Source organism: Panthera onca, chromosome B3, assembly GCF_046562875.1.
Source record: "Panthera onca isolate mPanOnc1 chromosome B3, mPanOnc1 haplotype 2, whole genome shotgun sequence".
NCBI classification, from domain to species: domain Eukaryota; kingdom Metazoa; phylum Chordata; class Mammalia; order Carnivora; family Felidae; genus Panthera; species Panthera onca.
Genome location: NC_138344.1, coordinates 116,079,158 through 116,103,164, shown reverse-complemented (window position 1 = coordinate 116,103,164; position 24,007 = coordinate 116,079,158). Strand labels below are relative to the sequence as shown.

The 24,007-nt window shown below is 41.2% G+C and overlaps 1 protein-coding gene across 18 annotated transcripts in view; it reads right to left on the bottom strand.

The window, feature by feature from the left end:
* SIPA1L1 (signal induced proliferation associated 1 like 1) overlaps positions 1 to 24,007 on the bottom strand; it is a 364,598-nt gene that overhangs the window by 257,673 nt on the left and 82,918 nt on the right. For 3 of the 18 annotated variants that reach the window (XM_078448057.2, XM_078448061.2, XM_078448058.2), the window contains exon 5: positions 13,931 to 13,961. The exons of the other annotated variants lie outside the window; for them this stretch is intronic. The gene's annotated coding sequence lies outside the window, so the exon portion shown is untranslated. The remainder of the gene's footprint in view (positions 1 to 13,930; positions 13,962 to 24,007) is intronic. 18 annotated transcript variants of the gene reach the window in all.

The window sequence follows — 24,007 nt, the reverse complement described above, 5'->3', positions numbered from 1 at the left end:
AAAACAGAAACATAACAATATAAAACCAAATAAAAAATCGCATCCATGTATTTTTATGTTGTAGGTGTATGTTGCATACATGTATTTTTATGTTGTAGGTGTAGAAAAATTATATAAGGGCATTTAACAAAATGTTAAAATATACTGTTGGGTTTAGGATCTGGGTAATTTTTACTTTATTTTTTTAATTTCCTTTTATTTGTTTGTGTTATTTACAATGAACACATGTCATTGTTAAGATTAAAAACTAAGCTAGAAGATCTGAGAAAAATACAGTCCCCTGATAGAAAATAAGACAACAGACGTCTTCTTCCTGTTCACAAAACAAATGAAACTGGTGACAGAGAACTTTCTCAGTCTTTAAGATTTTTCTCCCATAGACTTCTCATCAGTCTTCTGGCATATGACACAGGGTTTTTCAACAAAGCACATGGCAGCAGAACAAGTAAGGAAAGAAAAGCAGCAGGAAACTGGCACCTCCATAAACACAAAAAAGTCATGCTTAGATGAGACGTTCTCCACCCCGCCTCCAAACCTGAGCCAGTGGTGCTGACTCTGCACTGTACACAGAAAATGTGGGCATTTTCTGCTAGGAAAGTCATTCTTGGTTCCTGTGATGGAATTAAATATATGGATATTTCCTGGTTTGCTATCAAAATCATCATGACTTCCAGGTACTCTCTATCTGAACAAAAAAAAAGAGCTGGAGACTTCCCTGTTGCAGGAAGCGCAGCCTTAGGTCTAACGTTCATTATATCCTAGAGACCCACAGAGGTGAATTCCACTCCCTAGGAACACAGGAATAAGCTACTCACCAGGTAGCATTTTACCCATTATCTCAATTACCTTTCCTAAGAGAACGAAGGTTACTTCATTTGTTCAGAGAGAAAAACAAAAGCCATGTGGAGTTTTCTATCCCAGCCAATCAAATCATCCACACTGAGCTACGGAATTGGAACCAAAACTAGAATCTAAATATTCCTTCCTTCGGGATAGTGTCTTGCTTATCAATGGCAATTAAAAACAGAGCTTTAGCAAACCAAAGATCGAAACCCTAATATCAAAACAGCTGCAGCCTTCTTGGTGTCCCTTTGGTTTCAACCACCACCAAGAAAGTCGCTCAGTCCTGACTCCAGCAGCAACTCTCCCACTTTGGAACAGGCTGGCTCAAAGAGTAAGCACCCCACTGAGAGTAACGGCCTTGTTCTCCCAGCCTAACTTCAAACAAGACAAAACAGCCACAATGTGTTGTCACATTTTTTTTTTTTTTTTTACAACTGGATTTTAAATGCAGGCTGTTATGAAGAGTCTCTTGGCTACAGTTCAAAGGACCAAGAACATCCTAATGCAAAAACATTTTCAGCTTCCCCAAATTCTACTTCTTTCAGCCAATTTCAGTAAGTTCTCTTTATCTCAACTAAAAAATTCATGTTATTTTTGTTTTAAGTGTCCAGAGCCTCTTCCAAATAACAGAATTCCAGTGGCTAGAGTTAGCACACAGGCCATTTCAAGTGAGTCAATGCCTCAGAACACAACCAGTCCCAGGGGGACCTGCAGTGGGGGATAAGGAGGTGGGTGGTCAAAGTATTAGCCCCTATGAGTTCAGTAAATCACCAATCCATGCAGATTCAGCATGATGACTCGATGAACCAGGTGATTAACCAGATGATGGAGAGCAAAAATGATACCAAATCCTAAACCCCAGAAGACAGCCACACCAGACATGCAAAGGACCATTCAACGATAGTAGTAACAGGGCACGAAGTTCGGACCAAGCCCGGGGGCTACCACAGCCAGCAAGACACATCCAACTGCCCTCAATAAACTCAATGGCTAATGAAGACAAAGACACAGAAGTGGAAATTATAACTGGATACATGCCATAGTCATCATAACTACCATCGTTTCATGAGAGCTTCGAACCTGCTTGTAATTGTACGTATTTTCATTTCAGATTCACAATTACTCTATCACGTGAGTGTTACAAACCTTGGGCAAGTTCTGTGGGCCTTAGTTTCTTCATTTCTAAAACGAAGGTAACACCTACTCCATGGGAGTAAGAGTACATGCAAAAGCATGTACAACACTGCCTGACATGTGGCAGGTGATAAAGGTCAGCTCTTATTATTATTATAATCATTGGTGTGGTTGGTGTTATTATCACTGGAAAGACAACCAAGAGAAAAAAGTTAAGACCCCTAAGAGAAAGAAGAACGGTAGCTGCCATATACAGTCAAAGGGCCTTGGACAAGCTCCTTCAGCTTCCTCATGTGTAAAATGGGATGAGGCTACCTGCCCCCTCCTCCTCCTCACAGGGCTGTGCTGAAGGCCACAAGAAAGCATCTTTAGCCAGAGAACACAAAGCCGAAAAAAAAAAAAAAAATCAAAAGTAGGGTTTTAAAAAAATCCCAGGACAGCTACGTAAGAAGAAAAACCATGGTAAACTCTCCACTAGCTAGTGACGCCAGATATCATACCGGGAGTCTTGCACCGGCAGGGGGATCAGAACCTCGAGGGAAGTATTTGACCTCATTGTTCCCCATCATTTTAAAGGCAATCCCGAAGTGCTGGGAAATCCAACAGCCCAAAGGCACCACAGGCTCACTTGGGGCACCACGAGGCCACACAGGAGAGACAGATCTAAGCTGCATTTTATTTCAGCTATCAACATCTGAATGAAGTGATTTTCAAGCTTTATTCTTTATTTTATTATGTCTTACAAAGTTTCCTTTCACCACAATACTAATTGTAAAAGTGAATAGAAGATGAAGTTTCCAATTCTGGCTCGTACAACTTCAAACACACATACAAGCTTCTGGCACTATTTTAATCTTGTGCTCCGTTCTGGAAGACCACAGACACCGAACAGACAGCTCCGGTCCTGTGAAATTTTCCGAATACGTGCCCTCTCTCTCTGTGGGGTCTACTCAGCTCATCAACTGGCAAATGCACTCTCAATTATGGTTTGAATATTTTAATAATTTCAATTTAAAAATATTAATAATAAGAACATAAATGAGGATTTTTTTTTGTCCCATTCTATTTTCCAAATCCTCCAAAATTAGCACCTATTACTTACCTAGTCAGCAAAAAGGAAGTCTTTAAAATAAACAAAAAGGCAAACTATTTAATTTTAATTAGAAACCCCGGCAAGCTACCTAATATCTATTTATTTATTTTGTTTGGCACAACAACTACAATTAACTGGGACAGAAAACGTATTTTGCAAGAGAAATTCAGGTAAGAAGTATCTGTCGTCCAGCTGTTAAAATCAACAAATGTCAGAGACTTGTACACTTACCAGTGTTTTACATTTAATTAAGAAGTAATTATGCTAATATTAGTATCAAATGCATATCTCCGTACAGCACATATGTATTTAGTTAGCTAACCAGCAGCACAACCAATCAGAGAGAGAATGTCCAGTGCCTACCATTCACAGCAGACTTCAGACAGATGGACAGATTCAGCCAAGCTAAAATCTAATTTGGTTTTCAAACAAATTTTCCAAGAAAGAAACAGTAATCTGTGTAGATAAACAGGATTCAGCTTCAGCTTCTGGCTGATAACTTCTCTCCAGAAAACCAGAGATGGGGGAGAACTGCTTATCTTCCTTAATACGTGGGGTAGACAGTGATCAATCAACAAATACTTTCTCCAAAGGGGGTAAAACTGTACCTGGATTCTAATCCTAGACTCTCATCGAAGCACCAGACAACTGAGTATCCTCTAGGATCACGGAACATGGAGGAGGTCACACTTCTTGAACAACAGAGTTTCTCTAACTTATTCCCTGCCCCAACCCTCCGCATTCAGATACCAGAAATCAAAAGCTCCTACTTGTATTTTCAGCTTGATACACTGATTTTCTTTCTACCTTGGGATACATAAAAACTGTCAATGCAGCAATCAGATTGTATGTTCCTTTCCACTAATTACAATTATTTCACATGAACAAGTTTTCTCTGCCCAAATAGAATATGAGCCCATTTTAAAGTTTTTATACTTTAGTACTTAATTGTTTATACTTAAATTTGGCATCTGCTAGCTTTCACTCAGCCTTCTAACCCTGGGCACCAATAGGCCCTGGGGTAGAGGTCCCTCCATGTTTAGGAACTGGCTCTTATGGGCACAAAACAAGTATAGGCAGCTGCCTAGTCCAGGCCTCGGTGGCAAGGACCACATCATCACCTTCTTCAAAATCTCCCAAAGCTATGAGGATCATTCACAATCCCCTCACATAATACAAAATCTGTAACTCAACAGCACATGGCGGTAAAGTCCAGAGTTGCAAACAAGGAGTGGGTGGCACATACCTCCTGGGCCTGGCTCAACAATGCCTAATGTCAACACCATTCTCCAGAAGCCAGAGAAAAAGAGGTCACCCTTGTTTCTCACAGTCTGGCACAGTACATGGGCCGAGTACAAAAAAAAAAAAAAAAAAAAAAAAAAAAAAAAAAAGAATCACATCTCCTGATCTCCCACGATGAGCAAAAGAAATGTCAACCCGGGAACGGTGTATGGGAAACAGTCTCAGGCACTGAGAGGCTTGGGGCATATTCTTTCCCTATTCTAAGAACTACAACTCAGGAGAGTCTGGGAATTTTTTAAGCTTATGTCTTCCGAAGATGCTCTGATTTCAAAACATTCTCCTATAAACCCAAAGAAAAGTACTAAATGGCATACTTCTACTTTTTCAGAGTAAATGCTAATTTGATTGAGAATTTTATACTGGTCCCACGGAAGTAAATGAAGTCATTCTTTGTGTCCACAGAGGGCTAGGAAGGGCTGTCGTTCCCAATTATTTGTAAAGGCTCTGGGCACCTGACAGGAGGCTATGGGTATTACTTTCAGAAACATGAATTACCTGGCTGTGTCCCTAATGCACCTGCTAAGTATAGCCAGAAACTAGAGCCCCACCTCAGAGTATCAATCACACACACACACACACAAACAGAACTCTGTAACACCACTGACCTCTACCCTTCAAAAATGTCTTGTTTTGTTTTGTTTTAATGACTATAATAGGATTGCCTGGACAAGAACTGATAACCAAAGAAAAACATGTCCAAGACTGTCTGGATTTCATATGTTATTTATCTCTTGTGGGTCCAACAGATAAAAACTGTAACTCTAGGCTCTTCTTCTCCCTCCCACCTAAGCCAAGTGCCAAGAGGTGGACTCCTGGAGCTCACAGGCTGGGAGAAGACACACCTAATGCAAGTTATTTTCTGCACCAGGAGGAGAAGATGAGTCATTACTGCACCACTACATGGAAGCTGTTCCTGCTGACCCCCTTCCTTTCTAAGACAGAGGTTGCAGCAACTCTAATCACAGCTGCATGTTTCTGCCATCTAATATTTTAAGCTCAGTTTGGTCTTAAAAATCTAAATTCTACATGGAAATCATTCTACTTAACCTGCTTAACATAACAAGATTGTAACCATCAAGAAAAATCACTGAAGGGCACCTGGCCTGCTCAGGTGGAAGAGCACGAGACTCTTGATCTCGGAATTGTGAGTTCGAGCCCCAAGTTGGGTGTGGAGATTACTTAAAAACAAACAAACTTACGGGGTGCCTGAGTGGCTCAGTCGGTTGAGCGTCCGACTTCGGCTCAGGTCATGATCTCACAGTTTGTGGGTTCAAGCCCTGCATCGGGGTCTGGGCTGACAGCTCAGAGCCTGGAGCCTGCTTGGGATTCTGTGTCTCCCTCTCTCTCTGCCCCTCCCCTGCTCATGCTCTGTTTCTCTCTCTGTCAAAAATAAATAAACATTAAAAAAAAAAACTTAAAAAGAAAAATCATTGAGTCTTTTTTTTCAACGTTTTTTATTTTTGGGACAGAGAGAGACAGAGCATGAACGGGGGAGGGGCAGAGAGAGAGGGAGACACAGAATCGGAAACAGGCTCCAGGCTCCGAGCCATCAGCCCAGAGCCTGACGCGGGGCTCGAACTCACAGACCGCGAGATCATGACCTGGCTGAAGTCGGACGCTTAACCGACTGTGCCACCCAGGCGCCCCGAAAAATCATTGAGTCTTAACAGCAAGTGTCAAGGAAGGGCACCTGCAAATATATTTGTTGGTTTCCCAAGGGTCCTGTTGCCTAAATCATCTCAAGTACATTAAATATCGACAACATGCTCTGCTTCAATTTGGCATGTGGCACGTGGTTTGAAAACCAATGTCATTTTTACCCCTTCAGAAGCCCATTGGAAGGAATACAAGGAACTACAATAAGTATAGAAAGGTAAAATTCTTTATCGGTGATTAAATTTCAACAGTTTTCAAAACTGATATACTGATTAGCCTAAAAGATAATTTCCTTATAAAAAATATTAGAAACAGTAGGCAGTACCCACTAAGGCCTTATATATAATGCATCAATTATCTCCTAACACTAGATATTGAGCTGCAAAATGTAAAACAGAATTAAGGAAGTCTAAACATTTTCCAGAGACAGAATGACCACTGTGAAATCTCTTACAGTATAAAAATCAAATCTCAGGACTTTTTTTTTTTTTTAATATTTGATTTTATTTATTTACTTTGAGAGAGACAGAGAGAGAGAGGGAGAGAGAAAGAATCCCAAGCAGGCTCCACATTGTCAGCACAGAGCCTGATGCAGGGCCCAAACTCACGAACTGTGTGTGAGATCACAACCCGAGCTGAAATCAAGAGTCGGACACTTAACCAACTGAGCCACCTAGGTGCCCCAAATCTCAGGACTTTTTAAACTTAATACCAACCTATAAGCACAAAATTTATCTCCCCACACATTACTATAAACTGGCTCCCACATGAACGATGCCCAGAAGTTTCCAAGGGATACTCCAACAATCACCTCAGTGTGCAGCATGCCATATTATCATGCTATACCATCTAGAAGAAAATGTAAGCAGTCACAGAAACAAAGGCTCTATTAGCTTGATCAAATCTTCAAATAATCAGCTTTTCCTCATATTCTGCTATCACTCTATCAGAAAACAAATCACATTTAATATTTATACACATTTATTTCAACTTTCCATTAAATGTTAACAAAATAACATTTTTTTTCCATAATTAATTACTAGAATTACAGAAATTAATTCCAAGTTGCCAGGAACAAAAAAAATCTTATTACTGTTCCATGCTTTGGCAAACCTTGTTCTTGCATCTATACTGTGGGCTTTGAGTCAAGTAAAATGAAATCTTGGCTAGAAAGGAGATATATTAATTTAGAGTAGTGACCCTTTCTAAAGAGAATGGGAGAGGATGCCAGTAATACACATTCTGTATTTTTTAAATTAGCCTACAAGATTTTATATTTTTAGTTACTTCTATTCCACTTGGTTATTTTATCCTAAAAGAAGTTTCAAGTGTTATTAACATTTTGAAGCAACGTATCAAAAAGTGTTTTGAAATCTTTTTCTCTAACAAAACATCTAGAACCAGGAGAAAGGAGTCTGAATTAAAAATGTAACCAGAGGCATCTGGGTGGTTCAGCGGGCTAAGAATCCAATTCTTGATTTCGGCTCAGGTCATGATCTCACAGTTTCATGAGTTTGAGACCCATAGCGGGCTCTGTGCTGACTCTGCAGAGCCTGCTTAAGATTCTCTCTCTCTCCTTCTCTCTCTCTCTCTCTCTCTCTCTGAATAAAAACGTAACCAGTTTTTTTCATCAACTACAATAGCTACGCCACAGGAACAACTATCCAAGATTCATCCAACATTTACTCCACAAGTATGTATGTAGGACTTACTGTGTCCCACACGCTATATCCAGCCATGGACAGACAACGATGAAACAAGACAAACACAGCACCTGACTGCAGCAATTGTACAGACTGCATGTATCCTTCTGTGCCACCACCTCTGGTTTCAAAGAGAAAATGTGCTTCGTCATCAATCCTAACTAGGGCTGAACAAATCTTCTTCTTACAACGATACCCATAAATGAGACAATTTTTATTAAGAAGTATAAAATTATAATCCTCTCCAAATAGCAGTATGATGGATATATTTTTATAAATAATCTAGATGGCTAAAAGCCCAACCAGAGCCCTTTGGGAACTTCTGGCCAATAATACAAGGACAGTGGCCACTGGAGGCCTGGCTGGAGCTGGAGCTGGTCCTTTTCTGGGACTAGGGAAGCCAGCCCAGGAAAGGCCACATAGGGCTCTCCTGTCTAAATGCTTACCAGCCTAAATCCCATGGGAAAAACTCCCTGTGCAAGACTTTGGACCTGAAACAGACCCGTAAATAACCTCCATCTATGGCAGACTTAGTGACTGTGTACATGAAATAAGCCCCAGAAATACCACCATTCAAACAGATTTATAACAATACCACGTTTCCAGTCACCTCACAGCCATGAATTCATCAGGTCGACAAGATTCTGAGAATTTATATGATCAGAATTATAGTTCATAAAACAAACAACTAGGTTTCGTGATCTTTCCTAAACCATCAGTGGTTTCTCAATAACGACATAAGAAGGGTCCAAATTCTTTAGGTGCTCCAAGTCCTAGATGAGTGGGTTTCAACCTGATTTTTCAACTCTTTTCCCCCACACCGCTCTACACAGCCATCACTCCAGGAAAAGTGAACTATTCTCTCTTACCTGAACACACTCCTCTCTTTACCTTTTCCCATGCCTTCTCTCCTGTGTCCCATATGTAATGAGTGGCCACTGATAAAGTGCCTCTCTAATCCCGAATTACATCCACCCTGTTGTGCCCAATTGAAGGGCCACCTCTTCCTCAAGCTTGTGTTAGTGCCCCTTCTACTGAACTTCCGGTGGGCTCTCTCTGTGGAAAGGTATGCATTTTGGAAAAAACACCACTGAAATCTCAACTCTGCCACGTACAAGGTTAGGCCTTGGGCAGCGGACTTGCCTCACTAGCCTCAATGTGGACAACACAGGGGTTTCAGGAACTACTCTGCAAGGTTTAGGGGTTTCTGGGCAACGTCTGTGGCCACGCGTTCAAATCTCAGTGCTAACACAACTGCAAATGGACTGACTTCAGACAAGGAACTGACACGCCATGAGCCTCAGCTTCCTCAATGGGAGAAAGTGTTCCCATTTCTCAACTCGGAGGAGCTCCATTTATTTCATGGCGGAATGACAGGTGTCAGGGAGCCACTGCAGAGCTGACTCCCATGCCTGGGCCCCGGCGCCCCCACCCCCATCCTCAGGGTTAGCGGCCCTCCTCTCTCTAGGCTCCTGCCGTACCCTATGCTCCCCTCGGTCACGGTATTACTTGCCCCCTCCATCTGGTGGCACATTTATAACCCAAGTGTAGACTGTCTGGCATTCTGCAAGCACTCTGATGAATACATACACTAGGTCTAAAGTGTTTCACAGGTATAAATCAAAGCACACCAATAAAATCAGGACCCTGAGTGATTCTCAGGCTGAAAAACAAAGGAAAACACCTGTTGAGAGGCTACTTATTCTTTCAGGTCCAGTTCAGATAATAATGCCCTTGACTCACTGAAATACTAGAGCTGAGCTGCCTCCTCCAGGAAGGCTTCTGCTGCTTCCCCAAGAAGGACACTTGACTTTGCCACTGTGAAGCAATTCAACTCTAGCAAAATATACCACACCCTTCCCTGTACTTTTTTTTTTTTCTTAACCCCCTACCTCCCCAATCTGAAGGTCAAGGAGGGCAAGCAAGGCCTGTGTGTGACTGGCCTTCCTTCCCAGCCCCTCCCTCCCCCCCAACAGAAAAGGGAAATGAAATGGATTAAAAAGGAGCATTAAAGCTTCGAGAGAAAAATCATCCAAATCACAAGCCAATTCAACATCGCATGATTGCTCTGCCAAGTGACTCATCACCTCTGAGACCCCAAAGTCAGGGTCTGAATAGAACTAGACAGCCAGTCCTCTTACAACTACAGGAGGAATTCAAAAGAATCTCCCAAAATCAAAAGAAAAGCTTTCCCCTGTAAAAGGTTTTCATTAGTGGTAAAAGAATCCGAAACAAGAGAAAACACTTAACTGAAACAAAAATGTTGGGTGGGGGGGTAGCAGCTCTTTCTGTCCTTTTAAACTTTATAATGTTCATGATACTTTAATTTAATATTCTTCCCTCCTCAAGCCAAATAGTTTTCTTAGGGAAAAAAAATCAATGCTTTACATTCCATATTCATGAGCAGTTACAAAAATAAACGAGCACACACAATGGTAGAGCTTTTAAAAATTAACAATTAATCAAATTAATGAAAGAGGACTTATGTATTTTGAACCCGCTGTTTTCCAATACGGGTATCACTTCATTAAAACATCTGCTTTCTTCCTCTGACACTTCAGAATCGGCAACCCTGGAACACACGTACCCAACGCCCCCCACCTTTTTGGTGAGGGGTAATGGCAGGGAAGAAGGGGAAGGTTGTGGTTCTGGAATTAAATACTGACTTCCCCTCTCCTTGCCCATGGCACATTCCCTGACAGTGTAAAAAGAAACAGAAGCTTGAATTGCATTCCGAGCTCACTGAAGCGTGAGAAGCCAACCTCGAAAACAAGTTCATGGGGGGGCAACCTAGTGATCCCTTGTGTTGCCCTGCCCTCTGTGAAGTCCGCCTGCCGAGGAGCCCCCAGCTCTCCTTAGGGCGCCAGAGGAGAGCTGTTGGAAATGCTCTCCCCAAGCTAAAATCAACCTCGTTCATCCAAGAACAGTAAGCAGGGAAGCCAGAGGGAGGAAAACCCTGCTCTCCTAGGATTTTGGGACCGATTCCAAGAACTCTGCTTCTCTCGCTGCCAGCAGCACCCATCAATTCCCATAGTAACCAGCCCACGGCTTTCCAACTGGCCCCAAAGGGAGGCGGGCATGCTGCAGAAAGAAGCACATGGGAGTGTGACCCAAACCTCAGGCACCCTTCCAGTGTGCCTTCAACATTCCCACTCTACCTCCCCGCTGCCCTTAATTCCCAGGTTACCACACGGTTCTCTCCTTTGCCCCTTCAAGCTGGTGCTGAGACAATGAAGGGACTGTTTTCCTAGGGCTCCGCACAAAACCATCTCCTGTTTTCTGATGCAATCTTGGTTCAGGTCTACTGGGTACTGAAGCAATCATGTTCCCCCCACCATACTGTGCATAAATGTTTGCTGAATGAAGGAATCCTCTGGTGCAGAAATAAAGATTTCAAAGCTAAAGGGGTATAGATTTGAGATCCAGGACGGGAATGAAGAGGCTGCACTCCAAAACGGAATGAAGAGCTGAGAAAAGGGTGCTGAAGTAGGTGGAGACACCTCATCTTTGTGAAGAACGGGACTTGGTTCTTGTGATGAGCAAGCAGGAGTGGGAACAGGAGGAGGAAGGCCACACAAAGGGGACTGACAGTATTTCTGTCCCCAACACACTCACCAAGGGCACCGCAATCAGGAACCATGGCTCATGACGGTGATGGGCTTACAGGATATGAAAATCATACCTGGTGATTTTCAACAGGGAAAGGGGGAAGGATCAAAATGGGGGGAAGACATTTTGAGAGGTAAAAATATATTTAGCTGATTCTAACATGTTTATCTAAAAGATTACTATGTTGAGATTTTTTTAACTAAAAAAGTAAAGAAGAGAATCAAATTAAAAGTGCTCAGCCTGGGCTATGAGCCCATCTGCAGGATTTCACATCTTCAACAGAATTTAATGGCGGAAAGGAAAGGAGATCATGAGGGTGACAGGAGGCTACCATTGACCTTGGAGTCCATGCCCCACTCAGAGGATGCACATGTCATGAGTAGATGCCGAGTAACACGTCTGCAGGGTTGTAACATACAAGCTATACATGCGTCCATGATACATCTTAACAGATACTCCCAAACCACTTTCTAGTCAGGATCCCACAGCAGTATGGAGGGCTCCTTTAAACACTTACCTACTGGATGCACGGCACTGTGCTAGTAACAGACTCTCAAGTAATAAAACAAAGACCCCCAAACATGACTCCGCATCACCAAAAGCAGAGGGGAAATGGAAGGTAAAATATGGAAACTGTAAACTTTACTGGGATAGAAGGTAAGATTAAGAACAACTGTTCTTGGGGCGCCTGGGTGGCTCAGTCGGTTGGGCGGCCGACTTCGGCTCAGGTCATGATCTCGCGGTCCGTGAGTTCGAGCCCCGCGTCGGGCTCTGTGCTGACAGCTCGGAGCCTGGAGCCTGTTTCAGATTCTGTGTCTCCCTCTCGCTGACCCTCCCCTGTTCATGCTCTGTCTCTCTCTGTCTCAAAAATAAATAAAAAATAAAAAAAAAAAATAAAAAAATAAAAAAAAGAACAACTGTTCTTGGGGCACCTGAGTGACTCAGTCGGTTAAGTGTCCAACTTCGGCTCAGGTCATGATCTCATGGTTCGTGGGTTCGAGCCACGAATCAGGCTCTGTGCTGACAGCTCAGAGCCTGGAGCCTGCTTCGGATTCTGTGTCTCCCTCTCTCTCTCTGCCCCTCCCCTGCTCACGCTGTCTCTCTCTGTCTCTCAGAAATAAATAAATGTAAAAAAAAATTTTTTTTTTTTAAAAAGAACAACTGTTCTTCATATTATCAGTGACAAATCTCTTTAAAAGTAAATCTTTCAGGGCGCCTGGGTGGCAGGTCATGATCTCATGGTTCGTGGGATCGAGCCCCATGTCAGGCTGCTACACACTGACGGTGCAGAGCCTGCTTGGGATTTCTCTCTCTCTCTCTCTTTCTCTCAAACTAAATAAGTAAACTTAAAAGGAAAAAAGAAAAGAAAAAAAATCTTTTCAAAAAAACATTTGATATTAAAAAATATCAAAATCAATACAGAAATTTATTGCAATCCCAGTAAAATTAACAGGATATTCTTTTGGGAGTTCAGAATCTATGTTTAAAGTTCATATGGAAAATAAGGGAGCAAAAATAATGAGAGTAATTATGAAAAAAAAGAGCAATAAAAGAGACAATGCTTAATACTTGCCTAGTTAAACATGTTATAAATACATAATAATCTCAAAAGTGTGAAACTGGTCCATGAATAGACCATCAAATCAAAAGATAAAATGAAAATTCTAAAAATACTTTGGAGAGCTTTGTAAGATAAAATGTGACATTTAAAATCAGCGCAGAAAAAACAAATCCCTCTATAATGGTTTTGGCACACTATACAGCCACATGGAAAAGAGAATGGGATACCAACTCACCAAAAAAAAAATCTCAAATTGATCAAAGAATCCGACGTTAAAAAAAGAAACAAAAAGATTAAAAGAAAGCAGGAAACATTTTTTATACTCTTGGAGAGCATAAGACAACCTTCCTAGGAAGAACATGAAATCTAAATCTCATAAAGTAAAACATAAATAAATATGATTATCCAAACATAATAAATTCATAGACTGCAAGTTAGCATAAATGACAAAACACACACCCAGTGGAAAAAATCAAGAGCTCCTACCACAAAGTGGAATAGCTTCTTTTTTTATATAAAGAACTTATCTCATTAGAGAAATGGATAAAGGAGCACAGAAGGCAATTCACAGAAAGAAAAACTGCTCTTAAACACAGGACAGTATATACAGCCTCATCTATAACAAGAGAAATGCAAAGGAAAACAACAAAAAGATTCCCTTTTCAGCTATGAAACTGGCAAGGATTAAAAGGTCTAATCATACACTCCTGGCAAGAGGAAGGAGAAGGGCACACATGGCTGATGGGAGTGTAGACTTGTACAATGCCCGTGGAGAGCAGTCTGGCAATACTTACGACAGACATGAAGACACATATTCTTTAACCTGGAAATTCCTCTATATAAACCTGTATACTTTCAAGTTCAAGGACTGCCACAGAGGCACTATTAATATCAAAAGATCAGAAAGAAAGTCCATCATTATGAGACTGGATAATAAAGTACAACCATAAACTGGAACAGAACAGAAAGAAAGCATAGTGCAGTATGCTACAATCTATATAAAAAATAAATTTTAAAAAGCATACATACTGAATGCAACATGACATTTCTAGATTAGATCCTGGAAAAGAAAAAGGGCATTAGTAGAAAAACTGGTGAAATCTGAATAAAATTTATACCATTTAGTTTCACTGTATAACCTTCTGGATTTTACTCTGTGGACATGTATTAGCTATTTAAAACATAACGTTTAATTTTTTAAAAACCTGATTATTGGGGCACCTGGGTGGTTTAGTCAGTTGAGCATCCGACCCTTGATTTCAGCTCAGGTCATGATCCCAAGGTTATGGGCTCAAGCCCTGCATCGGGCTCCATACTCAGTATGGAACCTGCTTGGGATTTTCTCTCTCTCTCTCTCTCTCTCTCTCTGTCTCTGTCTGTCTCTCCTCTGCCCCTCTCTCCCCAGCTTGCACACTCACCCTCTCTCTAAAATAAATAAAATGAGAGGCGCCTGGGTGGCTCAGTTGTTAAGTGGCCGACTTCAGCTCAGGTCATGATCTCATGACTTAGGAGTTCAAGCCCCGCATTGGGCTCTGTGCTGACAGCTCAGAGCCTGGAGCCTGCTTTGGATTCTGTGTCTCCCTCTCTCTGCCCCTCCCTGGTTTGCACTTTGTCTGTCTCTCTCTCAAAAATAAATAAACATTTAAAAAAATTCTTTAAAATAGATCAAATGAAATAAAATTTTTTTAAAGTCCCTGATTATTTTGCGATTAAACCTACATCATACATGGCACTGATACTGCTAATAAGAAACATCAAGGGTAGAAACATGGCTTCAAACTTCTACCGCTTGAATTATTGCACCTAAATACCCATCTTTATTACCTGCTAGATGATTGGCCCTTTAAGGTAGGAGCCATGTCAACTCATCTCTGTACTCAAAGAATCTAGAGAGTACGTGCCACATGGTAAGAGCCAATATTAGCATGTTCTGGTCCAGTAATTCAATTTCTGATTAGTAAGAAATTTTGTATTTCAAATATCCAAACCCCTGGAAGGCTAGGAGTTTCCCTCGGTCCTTAGTTCACAATGACACGGAAGAGAAAAGGAGGAGGCAGAGAAAGGTGAAGTGATTCTCACTGAGGAGGATCTGCACATGAAAACACAGGGAGGCAAACAGAGCTCTGTGCTGGGAGCTGTAGGGACTATACAGACGAAGAAGACACAGTCTTTCCAGTAAAAGTCAGGCATAATTGAGGCCGACACTCCCCAAGGTGAAAAGTGTGACACTGCCTTGCATTTTCCAAAGTGTCTTACGCAAAGGCTTTTAAAATGCTTTTCAAGGAAAAATGACTTATTTTGCACTATAAGAAAATGATAAAACTCCAATTTAGACAAAGGTTTAGTTTTCTATGATGTCTTCTCAGGGAAAAATTTTGTGGGTAGCATGCTTAAAAATGTCCAAAGAAAAAAATTCTAGCCTCAAACCCCATCAATACCTAATTTTCTAAGTATTCAAAACACAAAAGATTAAATAATGTAGGAAATACTGAGGTCCCTAAACAGGCAAAGAAATACTATTGAGTTTCTCCCCAAAGCACCAATCACCGGCTGTCCCATCACATCTCCACAAACTCAACTCTAAGCCTGGGACCCACACCATAAAGTAACAGAACTCGGGCAGAACTTTTGATCTCTATGAACACTTATTTCTATTTATAAATAAATGTAGAAATCAGACAGATGGCAGCTACGGCTCCTCCAAGGTCTAAAATTCTATTACGTGTCTCTTCCTTCACACCCCAAATATAAACAAAGACCTTGGTGTCCTTTCATGCAAACACACATGCATTTGTCTGTATGTCCTGGGGGAAGGAGCTATCTGTAATACTTCCTTCCTATATCCAGAGCGGCCCAACCACACACAAAAAAACAAAGTGGTATCTGCCTACAAACTGAAGGTGCACGTAAATGTTCTCAAGTGAACGGGAAAAGGATTTATTGACCTCTGTGTTGAAATTCAATTAAAATGTGAAGGCTGTACAGTGAAACCTTAGTTCAACTGTGCATTCATTGATGTTGAGGCTCATATAAGACTCGAACTCGGCTTTCATAGATCGTTTATGTACCAGTCAGTCTATATATAACTTCTGTGAATTATCTTTAAAAACATATACTGCTACTTGATATTTTTATTTTGTTTACCACTTTCATAGCATGGAAAAAAGAACACTGAAGAAAGTTGTGGGCGTATTCATCCATATGCAAAGACACGTGAATTATCAGTGGAAAGTTTTGTTCTAATTTATTTAACATAATCCTCAACCTCGACCCACTGGCTTGAAAGGTGACTCAGGAGCTAATGCTGAGAGTTCATCTCTGTCAGTTGAAATTTTCCCTTTCAATACACAGGAATAACATTGTGCCACTAATAAATATGCTTTTCTTCTGAAGTTCTTTTTCCCTAAATAACCAGCATTTTTATTTTTTTTTTTTCAACGTTTTTTATTTATTTTTGGGACAGAGAGAGACAGAGCATGAACGGGGGAGGGGCAGAGAGAGAGGGAGACACAGAATCGGAAACAGGCTCCAGGCTCCGAGCCATCAGCCCAGAGCCCGACGCGGGGCTCGAACTCACGGACCGCGAGATCGTGACCTGGCTGAAGTCGGACGCTCAACCGACTGCGCCACCCAGGCGCCCCTAAATAACCAGCATTTTTATGGTATAAAGTTTTTTTATAAATAACACAGAGACAGAGAAGAGTTTTCCAAGAAACATACAAATAAGTTCAAATTTCCACAGGGAAAGAAGTACTTCGGTGGATGAGGATATGATATCATATCCATCTGTAGGATTGGCCAGGAATGCCTTCCTGAGGAAATGAACTCGAACGTGTCTCAAAGGAGGAGGAGGTGGCTGACAGGTGGCAAGGAGAAAGGGAAATTCCAGGCAAATAAAGAGACGTGCGTAAAAGCTACCTCTCTGGTTGCCTCAGGAGCAGAGCCACACATTGACCTAACGTGTGGCGAAGGTTATCTTAGTCATTAGGACAAACGGGAGGGAGGGAAACTATATGCTACTCCACGAGCCTCGTCTCCGTTTCCTCACCTGGTACGGGAGAAGGTGGGGCCACAAGGCTTCTCTGGCCCATGCAGCCACAAGGCACACAGCACGGGCACCTGGCGCTCCCGCAGCCCTGCGAGGCATGTGGCTTAACGGACCCGGGACAGACGGGAAGAGTGCAAGGCTCAGGATCCCCGTGAGGCCTCGGTTAAAGGGTTTCGGAAATTAAAAGGAATGCTGCATGATAACTATTGTGGAGAAAGAAGTTGCATTTTAAGACCCGACAGCTTCAAAAACCAGAGCTCCAGCGCATAATCAACTGATCAAACAACAATTCCACTCTTTTTGTAAGAGACTAAGTAAGCAATGAAAAACTGTGCCTGTCTCCCGTGACATGCCAGACAACCATTGGGAGGAAAGGAGAAAAAGGCACATACCGCTCTTTACTGTGAAGAATATTCTTTAAGGGAAACCAAACGACAAGGCGGTGTGTGCCTATCCCTGCCCCAGTGAGCGGAAGCCCTCGTTTAGTTGTGTATTCCCTCGGCGTGTGGTGTCCATGATGTGGCAGGGGTTACACAGAATACACAGCACATTCCTCAGCCATGAGAACAGAGATGAGCAGTTCACCGAAGAGGCCCTTCCACACCTCAGTGGCTCTTCAACCCCACACCCAGCTTTGCCTCCAGAGCACAGATTCTAAAACTGGGTGTTATTTTTACACAAGAGCTCACTGGTCATTATAATAATGTACTTGCTAATTATTTAATTGCAGAATTCTCTATGTATAAATAAATTCACATCTGGTAGCAAAAATATAGCCCATAAATAAAACTAGTCTTTAAAAAAAAAAAAACAACTTCAAAGTCAAATACTGGAAGTTAATAAGGTCTACCTATTTGTAAACTACAAGTCAGTCCTTCAGATTTAGCTTCTACCCTGTCCTGGGGGACAGAGTTGTGAGTTCAAGCCCCATACTGGGTGTAGAGATTACTTAAAAATGAGATCTTAAAAAAAAAAAGAAGGTGAAATACAGATAATATTTCCATTACCACGGCTAAATCAAAATCTAATCAAGTGTAAAAAGACAAACTACCAGGAGTAACCAGAACATCACAAATGAAGCTGGGGTTTTGTCTGACAGAGAGCAGAAGATCCTGCCGACTTATTACACGGCCACACAGAGCTGCAGCTGGCAGAATTCATTATGACGGGCGTGAGCCTGCATACACATTCTTTTCCCAGGCTAAAAACTTGACAGTCACTAAAGAGGGCCTAACATAGAAATGTTTAAAAAAAAAAAGTTAAGACAGTAACATCTCAACCAAAATAGGCATGCTCCCTTTTATAGTTTTTCTTAAGTTGATTTGTTTGAGAGAGAGAGAGAGAGCGCGCGAGAGCATACGCACAAGAGCAGGGGAGGGGCAGAGAGACAGGGAGAGAGAGAATCCCAAGGAGTTCCATGATGTCAGCACAGAGCCCCACACAGGGATCAATCTCACAAACCGCAAGATCGTGACCTGACCTGAAGTCAAGAGTCAGATGCTTAAGCGACGGAGCCACCCAGGGGCCCCTGGCATGCTCCCTTTACCACTTGGAGTCCTTTCCCACCAGTGGGGCCTATGTTTGTGAGGATGTAAATTTAACCTTTTTTTTTTTTTAGAAAAAGAGAGAGCTGAAATCAAGAGTCAGATGCTTGACTGACTGAGCCACCTTGGTGGCCCTTTTCTTTTTTTTTTTTTCCCCCAAACTTAACTTTTTAATAAAGATCATCTTCTGGTAACAACAATAAGGGTCCCTTTCTTGGGGCGCCTGGGTGGCTCAGTTGGTTAAGCGGCCGACTTCAGCTCAGGTCATGATCTCGCAGTCCGTGAGTTCGAGCCCCACGTTGGGCTCTGTGCGGACAGCTCAGAGCCTGGAGCCTGTTTCAGATTCTGTGTCTCCCTCTCTCTGACCCTCCCCCATCCATGCTCTGTCTCTCTCTGTCTCAAAAATAAATAAACGTTAAAAAAAAAATAAAAAAAATAAATAAGGGTCCCTTTCTTGTAGCGGGACTCTTCAGAAAATCAGGGCTTGGACGGGCACCATTTAACTCCTCCATTTTTAACCCTGTCAGCGCACCATCGGCCTGGCTTTTCCTGACTCACGGAAAATAAAATACACTCTCAATTCCAAGAACTGCATCGCTGATGTTACATCTACCCATAACAGCTAGCTGCTGGAATGGAAAATAGAAGAAGGGAAGAAGGAAGGAAAGGAGGTAGGGAGAAAAGCAGTAAGAAATTTGTTGCTGCAATACCTGTAATTAATGTAAGATTTACTTTAAATATAACCAAACGTATCTTTCTCATTTTTAGTTACTACAGTGCCATGATTTAACAGAAAATAAGTTGTAGAACAGTAAATTAATAGGAAAACGTCCTCCTTATAGCACTAAGTATAAAAATAGTTTATAAAACAGCATGCACAGGATTCCAATTTTGCTTTTTTTAAAATTTTTTTAATGTTTAGTTTTGAGAGAGAAGAGAGAGAGAGAGAGTAAGCATGAGTGGGGGAGGGACAGAGAGACAGGAAGACATAGAATCCCAAGCAGGCTCCAGGATCCCATCTATCAGTGCAGAGCCTGACGTGGGGCTTGAACTCATAAACATCAAATTCATGACCTAAGCGTCCGATTTCGGATGCTTAATCTGCTGAGCCACCCAGGCGCCCCTCCACTTTTGCTTTTAAAATGTATACATGGTCACACAGAAGAACAAAAATGAAAGAAAACTATTAAGATCTTAGCAGTTCTAAAAAAAAACAAATGACTTAGTTTCTTCTGTAATAAATTACATGACAAAAAAGCAGGAAGGGAAAATGTTACACATTAAGAAAGACCTACAAGAGACAAATCAATGTGTTATCCTGCTTGGATCTTGAGTCCAACAAAACTGTAACACTGCACTTTTGAGACAATGGAAGAAAGTGAACATCAACTGGAAATTACAGAACTAGCTAGTAATATTAAATTAGAATAACTGTTAACTTTGTTAAGAATAACAACATTATGACTTTTTAAAAGTGATTATCTGTTAAAAATATTTACTCAAGCACTTATAGGTAAAATGGTATAATATCTAAGTTGTGCTTTAAAACTCAAAACACAAAGCAAAACAACAGAACAAAACCCAAAAGCAGGAAGAAGACAGATGTTAACAAGAATGGCAAAATGTCTATAATTGTTAAAGCTAGATGATTTAGGTATATTAGGGCTCATTATGCTATTCTCTCTACTTTTCTGTATGTTTTAAAATTTTTATAAATAAAAAGTAAAAATGCTTAGAAGGATAGTTACCTCTGAGTGGTGGGGATTGTGTGAACTGGGTGATTTTTACTTTGATCTGTGTGTCTCTTAGGAGCATCTAGATTTATACAATAAATATGAATTACTTTGGTTACCTGAAGAAACAAATGTTACTCTTTTAGTGGGTGGGGGGGGTGGGGGGGGTGGATGGGGGGGCGGTGGATGGATCTTTCAACGCCCCGTTCCAATGATGCCACCTCCATGGATTTAATTCTCCCTCTACGGACACCACAATGCATTTTACTTGTATTTCTACAAAAGGTTTTATTACATTTAGCCATTCATTATGGCAATTTTTAATTAATTAGGTCTTATCTGTCTCTCCAGGAAAACAACTTGAGTATAAGAGGCATTTGTTTTTTGGTATTTCTATCCTAGTCAACATCAAGCAAAAAACTCTATATAACAGGTGTTAAATAGTTGTTTACTTAATTAACTTTTCCACTAATAAATTCAGAGGGGAGACCAATGGCAACAGAAGTAGAATGTCTTACTTGTACCTTACTTCTTGTAACCACAAAAGCTTTCAGGCTGAGACACATCCAGAGGTCCCTACACAAAGACAAATACCCGTCAAATGTTACCTAGTCAATTTCTCAAACAATCTGTTTTCCAGTTGACTAGGGGGAAAGAAAACATCAGTCAGTAGCAGAAAAAGGCCAGTTACTAAATCAAGTTATAGACTTAAAAAAAAAAAAAAATTACTCTCTGAGGGGGAAAAAAATCAAAGTCTATTAGTTCTGCAGCAGCCATTCATTATTTAACCTACTGAACACTCATCCAGAGCAGTGGTGGGTCAGCGCATTTTTATTAAGGAAACCATCATGGCAGAATACAGGGCCAGCCCATGTGCTGAGACAAACAATGGCTCAGGAAACATCCCCAGCTCTGAAAACACTGATGCCACGTGGAAAGGCCACATGTCCACATCTCTCTCACGTTTTCTTTATCATCATCCACTCACTGGTGGCCTTGGCATGTTTTGTGCAGACAGCTTTCCTCAAGCCTGCGGCCTTCATCTCTGTATGCTCGTGGTTAAAAACCATTTCCAAAAAGATACAATAAAGTCATCCTCTCAGGTGCAGCAAAACCCCCAAAATAGGCCATACTGGACTTCCCTAAATGGAAGACTTCCCCCGCCTTTGCCTTAATTTCACACACATGGTTTCGATGAAAGAGACTCAAATACTGGTGAACATATTTACAACTTCCTTTTATATGTAAAATATGCTTAAATACTGACAAAGATTAGAACAAAGCCTACGTTGTAAAATAAAGCCCCCGCCACAAAGCGTCCTGAGTCCTTTGACAAAAGCGGGATCGTGAAGAACTGGGGATTCAAACTCCTCCCCGGTTTCATCTCCAGTTCCACGCTGTGATCTGCTCCCAGAAGCCAAGTCTTCAAAATCCCTCCACCGACCGAACTTTTCAAGGAAGGGAGAGGCTGAAGTCTGCACCACTGCCACCCTCACTTCTCCCCACAAGCACTCAAGTTCATGTTCTTGCTTCTCTTTTTTCTGATTCTTTACGTCAGACATTTGCTCAAATCCACTCCTATTTGGCAAATTTTAGATTTCCTAGACAGTCAACCGGAAAACAAACGGTTTGAGAAACTGACTAGGTAACATGGTACCAGTGTAAAACATCGTATCAAACCCGGGGCCCAAAATAAGGACCAGGTACTAAGAAATGAGGCATTCTTCCAAAGACAACTTAATTCAATTCCTATGAGCATTTGTTGTATTTGTCACCAGAATGAGTTTAAGAGAGGCAACTCTTTATTTGATGTGGGCAGCTGTGCTGTTCTGTTTCGAAGAATGTAAAGGTAAAAATTCAGTGAGAGTAAGTTGTTCCTACACAAGAGAAAAAGGGGCATGATATTAGCAGTAAATGTGAAGGGGCCATACCACAGTTCCATAGGCTGGTAAAAATGTTTGGTAGGCCAAAGGATTTCACAGAATTTTCTTTCTTAAGAACAAAGATGGAGGCTTTGAATAATAAATAAGTATACTGGAATAACCCAAGGCATGCCGAACTCAATTAAAATTAGTCATGGCCAGAGAAGAAAGGACAACTTGGCAATTAATCCCTTTGCTATAACTATTAAAATTTTAATTATTTCGTATTATATTATATAGTCAGCATTTAGTTAATAAAATTTCATCTAGTATTGATCTTAAGAAGTTGTCTCTCTTTTGTACTCTCGGTGCCCCTGGGAAACTTCAATGTAGGCTGACCCAAAGCCTCTAAAAAGTCTCCAGGAGGTAAGCATTTGAGTTCTGTTCCTCTTCGAGTTAGTGTCTCCAAAATCCAATTCTCAATTAATCTACTGTCTGTCGCTGAACTACCTTTAAAGAGGAAAGTGTCCACCTAGGTTTTATGGAAGACGTAGTTCGTCAGAACAACAAGCAGAAAAGAGAGAAGCTGCATCAGTGGACGTGAGGCTCGACAAGCGGGGAGGAGACTCCAGTTTTCAACTGACCTCTGAACCTGCTACACTCATTGTGTTGTCTGGATGGCCAGTGTAAGGCATTACGATTATTAGGTTTCTTGCTACCACCACAAACAGCACCAAGAAAAGCCCAGGAGACTGCACCAACACACATTTTCTTTTCTTTTCTTTTTATACTTACTAAATGGTTGGGACTTCCCATAAAACAATTAAAAGTATGTCTTTGCCTTTGTGTCTCATGCCAGCAAACTATCAGTCCTCATAAATGTGACCAGTTGTTCTTTTTTTATTCTATTCTCAAGAAAAGAAAGAAGTGCAGAGCTTTTTAAAATTTCCTCAGCTACTCTCCCATTAAAAGCAGAAACCTAGGACACAATGACCAAATTGGAATAAGAGAAAAATTTAAACAGCATCTCACTCATCTATTAGTACGTAACTGTCTACATAAGAAAGGGAAAGTCCAAAGCAAAAATAAAACATTTGGGAAAATTATTCAAATATTTCAATGTGGAAAGCAAGTAATTTAGTCAGAGATTATCATCAATTAACATCACTCTATGTTTCTCGCTGGGCATTGAGAAAGAATATAGAAACAAAAAAATTTAAAGGAAGGAAAAGAAGTGTGCTTTCTCAATTCGATTTTGTATTCTAGAACAATATTACTCAAAATATAAATAAATAAAAATGTAGGAGAATGGTGGATTTAAGAAGATACACATGGGACACACGGGACAGAACATGTAACGCTTTGTGGGTTTGTTTGGTTTGGTGTGGTCTTTTAGACTTCTGTTTTCTTCTGACGAAGCGAATTGATTCAGACATCCCTTAAGTGGAGAGTCTTTGGATAGGTAAGTGTGCATTTAGAAGGCCAAGAAAGAGACATGGCACCAACAGGTCTGGCAAACCATTCGATCGAAGCCTCCCTGGTCTGTGTGACCAGTTATGAATGCTTAAGAGAAGAATCTCCCACCTGACCTAACAGATAAACTGTACTAGCATCATCAGATATTATCTCCATTAAAAGAAGTGATTTAAGTGCCCCAGGGTTCAGGTTAAGCTGGGCAACTCAATTCAAAAGACAAGGTATAGCTGCTACAACACGAAAGCTAAACAAGTTTGGCCTCAACAGTAATCCTCAACGTGAAGGCCTCCACTGACAACTGTCATACTCAAGTTCAATCAGGAGCCGATCCTTACTTAAGAGTGTTTAGAATACAGAAAGACACACGGGGACTTCACAGAAGGTACACGTTTCTCTTGTATACAGGCACTCCAGAGGGGAAAAAAGTGAACCCTGAAAAGTAA